This window comes from Galeopterus variegatus, unplaced genomic scaffold (assembly GCF_000696425.1).
Source record: "Galeopterus variegatus unplaced genomic scaffold, G_variegatus-3.0.2 Scaffold4877, whole genome shotgun sequence".
Lineage (NCBI taxonomy): Eukaryota > Metazoa > Chordata > Mammalia > Dermoptera > Cynocephalidae > Galeopterus > Galeopterus variegatus.
The window spans coordinates 34,911-43,077 of NW_007730988.1; positions in this window are offsets into that span (position 1 = coordinate 34,911).

The window sequence follows — 8,167 nt, forward strand, 5'->3', positions numbered from 1 at the left end:
TTAATAATTATTTGCCCCTCATTCAACTTTTCTGGCTCTCAATGCCTGTTGTAATAAAATCAAAGCAACCACATTCCACCTTGAAATGATTTTTATGTTGCCACTTCAGACAAATGCAATAAGAAATGATGCCCTTAAAGTCATAATAACCTAAAATTTTTTTCCCAGAAAAAAAAGTGTGTCTGACTCCTCAAAGACCATACAAAATGTATGATCACACGTAAACAACTCTAACATAAAGATAAAACAGGAAGGTCACATACAGTTCACTTTTAGGTTTATCTTATATTTCCAAACCTTTTAGATATTAGTATCATGAAGGGAAGCAAGGAACAGCTCATGGGAATACTTCTAAATGGGAACATTTAATGAGAACACCATAAGATGAATTTTTCTGTTCTGCACAGCTGCAGTACCTATCGAGGTACCGTTAAATAAATATTTCAGAAACTGTCTTTGGTCACGCATGTTCCTATTTTGAAGGGGCATGTGTGAGATACAAAGTTACTCAAAAAATATTTCCTCTATCTTTCATATAACTTGTACATGATCTCTGCTTGAGCAAAATCACATTTATCGTGTCCTTTTCTGAACTGCAGTATCATAGTCGAGTCCCCCCAGGGTTGTTTTTCCTTAGGGAGTAAGTCTAAGCTGTCAGTGCTGAGTTTTTAGAGGACGGAGGGCGGGGCGCTGTCCAGGGTGCTGAAGTTGGCACTGTCCGGGACTGCACGAGGTACAGCGCTCATATTGGCTCCTTCGGGTTCCCTTTTTTAAGGAGAGGCTTCTCGGAGCCTGGAGAGCTGTTGCTCTCAGTTGCTTAACCCTGGGGTCCTCCGTGCGCCCCGCTGCGAGCCCCGCGCGGTGCTCGGTGCGTCTTAGCCCCGCGCCTGGTTCTGCGACCTCACCCTCCTCAGGGAGGAACTGTCAGGGACTGTCTCTGTCCTTCGGGCCCCACTCACCTCCTTACTCCGGCTCTACTCCTAGGTCGCCCTTCCACACTCACCTGCCCGGCCCTCTCCGGGTTCCCTCGAGCGCGAGGAGAGGAAGTGTTCAGGCTGCTCCCGTGGCGAGAGACCGTCCCCAGCTTCCACGTCCTGAAGGCTACCGTGACTCTTCTTAAGCGATGGGAGTGTTCGGCGACTCTTCAAGTCTACGTCAAAGCGCCTGGAAATCGCCGCCACCTCTCGCCTCCAAGTCCATCTCCCGCACCCTCCGCTCCCCTCCCTCCCCTGGGGATTTCAGTTCAGGAAACAGGCAGGCTTGGCCACACGCACTCCACCTGGCGGCACCGAGCCTTCGTGCGGTTGGCTTCTCCGTCCCACCTCGGGAGGAGTGACATTACGCGCGGGAACCAGAAAGTTGGGGCCCAGCTCCGCGCCGGTTCTGCGGAGAGTGGGGCTTCCCGGATTCCCGCTCTCCCCGCCGCCTCGTCTGAGAATAAAGGGAATTGAGGGATGTGAGGGAAGACCTTGGACTCTCAGAGTTAGAGGAGGGACGCCCCCCCCCGACGGTCGGCAAAGGCTCCGAGGAAATAAGGAGGATCCCTGCGACATGCGGGGTATGAACTTCTCCTGCCTGACTGTGGCCCTGGGCTGGAAGAAGAAGAGAGGGAGCTGGGGCTGCGGGAAGCTCCCTGTGACTGGGGCCGGGAGACGTCGTGTCCAGGCTCTAGCCTGGGTCCCCTCAGGAGCCAGGGCTGCTGCTGCCAAAGCTTTCCTTAGCGCACCACTCCCGATTTCCCAGCCAGATCTGCGCTTTCCAAGAAGAGGAAGTGCCTGGGATCCCCTTCCATTCTTGCCTCAGATCTAGTTAATATCTTAGTCCCAGGTTAGAGACCTGTCACTCCTTCAGGGCTCTGCTGAGCATTAGTGTCCACCTTAATTGAAACACACCCAGCCAAGGGCCCGGAGGCAAAAGTCTCTCCTTTGCTCCAGGTTTGCCCCTTGCCTCAAAATCCCCTCAACATCCTGAAGAACACTTGTAGTCCCCACTAAACAAAAGATTTTGTGCCAGCTCCATAGTATCCATGGTTACCTTCCAGAAAGACACAGGGCTTTATAGTGAGGTTTACTGAAGCCACGGGGAACCAGCCCCCTCCCCAAGTGCAAGGAAGAAGTAGCTCTGAAGAGGGGTGCTGAGAGGCTCTGGGCTTTTGCTCCTGCTCAGAAACTGGATGGAGTGTACTTCAGTTTCTCCATCTGTGAACGGGGCATACTAACACCTGCTGCTATATACCCCCTAGGTATGTAGGAAAAGGTCAAGGGTGAAGTCTTGGATTTGCTTCCTGAACTTCAAGGAGCTTGTCACAGCCTTTTGGGGAAGGTTATCAGAGAAGCAAGGCATTTTAGCACAGTGTGTCAGCACAGGGATATAGGTATGTAGGAAAAGGTCAAGGGTGAAGTCTTGGATTTGCTTCCTGAACTTCAAGGAGCTCACAGCCTTTTGGGGAAGGTTATCAGAGAAGCAAGGCATTTTAGCACAGTGTGTCAGCACAGGGATAGAGATTAGCATGGGAGAACCCTGAGGAGAAGAAAAGGGTGGGAGGGAGAAAAGAAAGCATCTCAGGGAGGTGAATCACAGTGAACTTTTTGAAAAAGGAGTTTTACAGGTGTCCTAGAGCCAAAGGGCAGAGATAGGAGGAGGTCTGCTCCAAGTGGAGAAGACAGCAGAGGCAAAGGCATGGGGGAGGACTCACAGCACTTCTATGCTTCTGGGGAGCAAAGTCAAGGAAAGGAGTGTAGAGAGAGAAGGCTGAAGGCAGGGAGGAATGTGGGGATTTAATTCTGGTTTGGGACATGTTGACAGTTATGTTACTCTTGAAAACATTGATGTATAAATATGCAGTGCTTATTTTATTTTTGAGTGCCTACATATCAGGCACTATACTACATGCAGAAAGAGCAAAACAAATTCCCTGCTCCCATGAAGCTTACATTCTAGCTGGGGAGGGGGATTTAAATCTATATTTTAATTTTAAGTTTACATATACACATATACTCATATAAATAAGTATAAATATACACACATACGTGCACACACATATATAATAATTTATGCTTTGAGTTTCCATGTTGAGTAGTGAGTTCATAGCTATGAATATCATAAACGAACACATAACTAGCTAATTAAATAAACAAGGAGTGCCATGCATTTGGTCAATAATGAACACCTTTCATTCTGAAGCCCCCTCCAAAAAATATACATGTAAAGTGTCAGATGTGATAAGAAAAAGCAAAGCGTTATCAAGAAAAAGTAAAGCACAATTAGAAAAGAATGATGGAGAAGAGCTATTTTATATAGAATACTAAGAGAAGCTCTTCCTGATGAGAAAATATGAGTAAAATTCTAATAAAATGAAAGGGTGAGTCATGCATAATGAAGGAATGATCCAGTTTGCAGGTGGGGGAAGCAAGGACAATGACCTTGTCACAAGTGTAATGTGAGAAGAGTGTTTTTGGTGTATACTGGTAGGAGAAGAGGTCAGAGAGGTGGTCAGAAGTCCATTCTGGCTGCTCAGTGGAGAACAGACTGGAGAGAAGCAAAGGATGAGGCAGGAAGTTCAGCTAGCAGCTGTTGCAATAATTTAGGTGAGACGTGGTAATGGAATAGATAAGGGTGGTAGCAGTGGAGATGATGAAAGTGATCATATTGTAACTATATTTTGATAACAGAAGGAACAGGACTTGTTGATGGACTGGATATGGGGTACAAGAAAATGAAAGAAATGGAAGACAATACTAAGTTTTGGGTGCTAAGCACTGGGAAGTTGGAATTACCATCAGCTGGAAATAAAAATGGCTATAGGAATAGGTTTAGAAAAGGGAAATCAAGAATCTGGTTTTGAACATGTTAAGTCTGAGATGAGTGATATCCAACTGGAGATGGTGAGTAGGCAAGGAAGAGGTGGAAACTGGAAATAAACATTTGGGATACAGCACTTAGGAAAGAAGTCTAGATTTGGGATCTGGTCAACATGTAGGCAATCCTTTAAAACATGAGAGGAAAGTAGGGAAAATGGGTACAAGAGTAGCCTGAGGAGAGAATCTGGGAAACACCAACCCTTCAGTGATTAAGAAACAAAGAGATAAGAGGAATCAAGAGAGTGTGATGCATTGGAATCCAAAGAGATAGAGCTTTTCACAAAGAGGGAAGAAATCAACAACATTACACAGATTCAGTAAAGGCGGTTAATAAAATGAAGTCAAAGAAATTTCCATTGGATCTAAAAAATAGGAGGTCACTGAGGAGCTTATTAAGAGCAATTTCAACTGAGTGTTGGGGAAGGAGAAGTTGTGGGCAGAGAGGAAGCGAAGACGATGACTTTGGAGTACTCTACAAAGGTTAGGTGAGAAGAGGAAGAAAGACTGGAATGGAAGGCTACCGATTGGGTCTTGGTCGTGTTTACAGGCTGAGGGAAAGAAACCAATAAAGAAAGAGAAGTTGAATATGAGGAGAGAAGGACGAGTCAGAGGGAGAAAGAAGCAGTAGGAATAAGAGAATAAGGAGGCGCCAGCATTTCACAGAAGCGGGGATAGCGTGCCCTCTGCAACAGAGGAAGAGAGGCTCTCTGCGGCTATGAATGTGTCTACAGGGGGTGTGGTGTGCAGCGGAGCAGCTGAGAGAGGGTGACTGCTGGTCTCATTTCCTCAGTGAAGCGAGATGCACAGTCATCCAGAAAAAGTGAACGAGGATAGGTGTTAAGTAGAAAACTTAGAGTAGAAACGCTTTGGATAATCAGTGAAGGGAAGAAAAGAGATGAGAGAAGAGATAAGAAGGAGAAAAGACAGAGACTAAAGAACGGGACTGAAAGCCCAGGTAAAGTTTGAGAGCATGAATTCATGATGAACCATTCGGCATATTTGTAGGGTTTTTATGAGGCAGAATAGCAAAATGATGAAGACTACTCTGCTCTGGATCTCAACTACCTGGGTTTGCACCATGTATCCCTCACTTGTCATATTTCATTGACTCTTAGATGCACTTTTTCACACATTTAACACCATGGAAATCAGAACATATCTGTCAACTGATGGCACCTTGTAATTAGAATTGAAGCATTTTCTTTTACTTTTAAAAATAAAGGGATGTCTATATTTGCTAATACTTTTGATTTGATGTAATGCTTTGGGCAAGTTACTTAACCTCTGTGAAACAGTTTTCTTGCCTATAAAATGGGAGGAAATGGAGAAAACCGGAGGTCTCAGTGAAGGGGGAAAACAGGTGTAAGGGGAGTAAAGAGGGAGACTAATGAAAGGCAGGGCGCTTCCAGTCAGGAGAGGGAGATCAAAGATTCCGATTGTATAGATGGAGCAGACTTTCTGAATTGTGTGTTCTGAATCCTAAGCACAACCACTGAAATGAGCGGCTGAAATGAAGTGAATGCAAAGGCCACTGTAGTTGCGGTCCACCTTTCATAGAATGAATTGCAATGGTCATCCTGGTCATCCTTGTTTTAATGAAGCTGAGGATGTGTGTGACATTGCTATTCTAACCAGATAGCCTAGAACGGCTCTTGCTAATGGGAGCCAAGGTTCTAAAAAAGTTTTTCTAAGTATAGCTTGTGTCTGCTCATATGCTTTTTTATTTTCTTTTCAATATAATTACTGGAGACTGGAAGTTTGGGGGTTTTAAGCATAAGTAATTATATTTTATTATATTGTCACCTTACCTAATGCATTTTATTTTATTTATTTTTTATTGAAACATAGCTGATGAAACTAGAAGTTTTGACCTTCAGTAAAACTTCTGTATTGCTACTCTGAAATACCATGTCCTGACTAAACATTTCTCATAAGTACAACTTACCAACTTACACTTGAAAATCAAGTAGTCATCTTACTGAATATTTTTATTTAGAATAAGATCCTAACCACTCATACTGAGTTGTCATGTATGTTTTATTTTATTATTATTTTTTATTTGTTTTAATATTTATTTGTACATATTTGTGGGGCACCATGTGTGCTTTCAATACATGCATATACTGCACAATGATTCATTTAGGGCACATAGAATTATTTTGTACCTATTGTCCACCACTGCTCTTCCTCTACCCCCTCAACCTGCCTCTCCTGGTCGCTAGTAACAACTGTTCTACTCTCGACTTTTTTGTTGTTATTCATCTGTGCCATGCAAATACATGCATTATCTGTCACTCTCTATTCTCTTCACTGTGTGTAATCTATTCTTACTCCCCTACTTGCTCCCCAATACCAACTGAGAGGGAGCATATGGTGGGTTCAACGTACAGAGAAAATAATTTTAACACATTACATCTGGACTGAGTTCATCACATCATCATTCTGACTTGTTAAAAATATCCAGGAACCCAATGGGTCATTTAAAACTATATCATGCTAAAAAACTGGTTTGACTGGCATTTGTCACCTAAGGAGTTGTTTCAGTTTTATGCAGTTGCAGCCTTGGGCTAAAGAATGACTAGTTGAGAAGTAAATCGCAATTAGTTGAATGCACCCCATGGGTAGATTTTCTGATTTTTGCCACTTGAAGCAACTCTCAAAGACATTAAAAAGGACTTCTGATTAATTTTAATGGAACTTGAGAGCAGTTATATAGATAGTTTGTGTCTTCAGTGGTGCATTAATTTGCAAAAAATGGGGACATCCTTTAAGAATAGGATGCTTCTTTAACATTTAGGATCAGATAGTAAAAATAATTATTTTTCTCTCATTCTTTTGTGCTTTTCCATTATTTGAAGATGGCAATAAACAAGGACAATTTCCTGGAATGCCCATTGGGGTAAGTAGATGAGTCACTCTATAAGTGTCACTAAATTCATAAGGACAGGTTGCAGTGAAGTAGTCAGATGATATTGGATGTTGATTCCAAAATGTGTGGAAAAGAAAAGTTACTCAGGGATACAGGAATAGTTCATTCATATATTTCCTGCTTGGCCAGCTAAAGATACTGTAGTTGTAATAATAGGTGTAGTGGTGATTTCTTCCCAGGTACTTCTCAAGATATTTCTGTCCTTTGACCACTCATTTCAGTAGGTTGCAAAGCCCATAGAGTTTACATGTGGTTCAAATACCAAGGCAGCAATGACAAAGGTCTAAGGATTTAGCAAAAGTAAGTCTTTTTCCCAAGGCTTTGATGATGATGGAATAGCAAAAAAGCAACATAAAATCTCTACCTCAACACACAGGAAGAGCAGGGGAATTTACAGTCCAGAAAAACCGGCATCTGGTGACAATCATAGACTTTTGCCAAAAGGACAAATGAGGATATAGACCTATATGTTGAATGCATAAAAATCTTACAGTATGAACAGAGCTCTGGGGATGAGGAACTTCTTGACTCATGTAGGTCTCAGGGAGTTATCTGTGCTGTACTCTAGATTCCCATACAATTCCATTCACACTCCTTATTTGCTCACTGTATCCTAATTGTTGTACATGCCTATCTGTCTCCCACCTTCCCACTCTCACCCCAAACAGACTGTGAGCTCATTCAGAGTGGGAATCATGTCTAACTACACTCAACCTTAGAACCAAACACACATATAATAATTTCTTAATGAAAGTTGATTGAATTTATTTATGAGAATAGTCTCATTTGAACCAGAGACTATAATAATGAGTGTCATTAATCAACCTTGATGAATTTTCTTTCACATGTCTGTACAATGGAGTAAAACTGTCAATCAGCCAATTTAGTTTTTTTTTTTCCCTTCACCCAGTGCCCAAATTTTAAATTATGCTTTTGCTGAATTGGGATATTGCTTTGATATAGATGTGACTATAGACACATCCTCTGAAATGGAATTTTTTATTGAAAGACTATAGTTTTAAAGATAGATACCAAGTATGAAAGTATGAAATCATTCTTCCCTGACAAAAAACATTTCATATCCAACAACAATATTTTAAATTATCAGTCATTGGAAAATGAGAAACATTCTACATTCAGTTTGAGATAATTTTTGTAACATGGTATATCACCTAGGAATGCAGTAAGTTGCAAGTAATAGAAATTGTAGCTTAAACAAAAAGGGCTTTATTTTTTCTTACCTAATAAGAAGTCTAGAGACATGTGGCTGCTGTTAGTTCAGCAGCCCAAGGATATCAGGCCCTATGTTTCTATGATTGTCTTGACCTTCCTCAGACTCATAAGCTGGTTGCCATAGCTCCAGATGTAACATCAACAT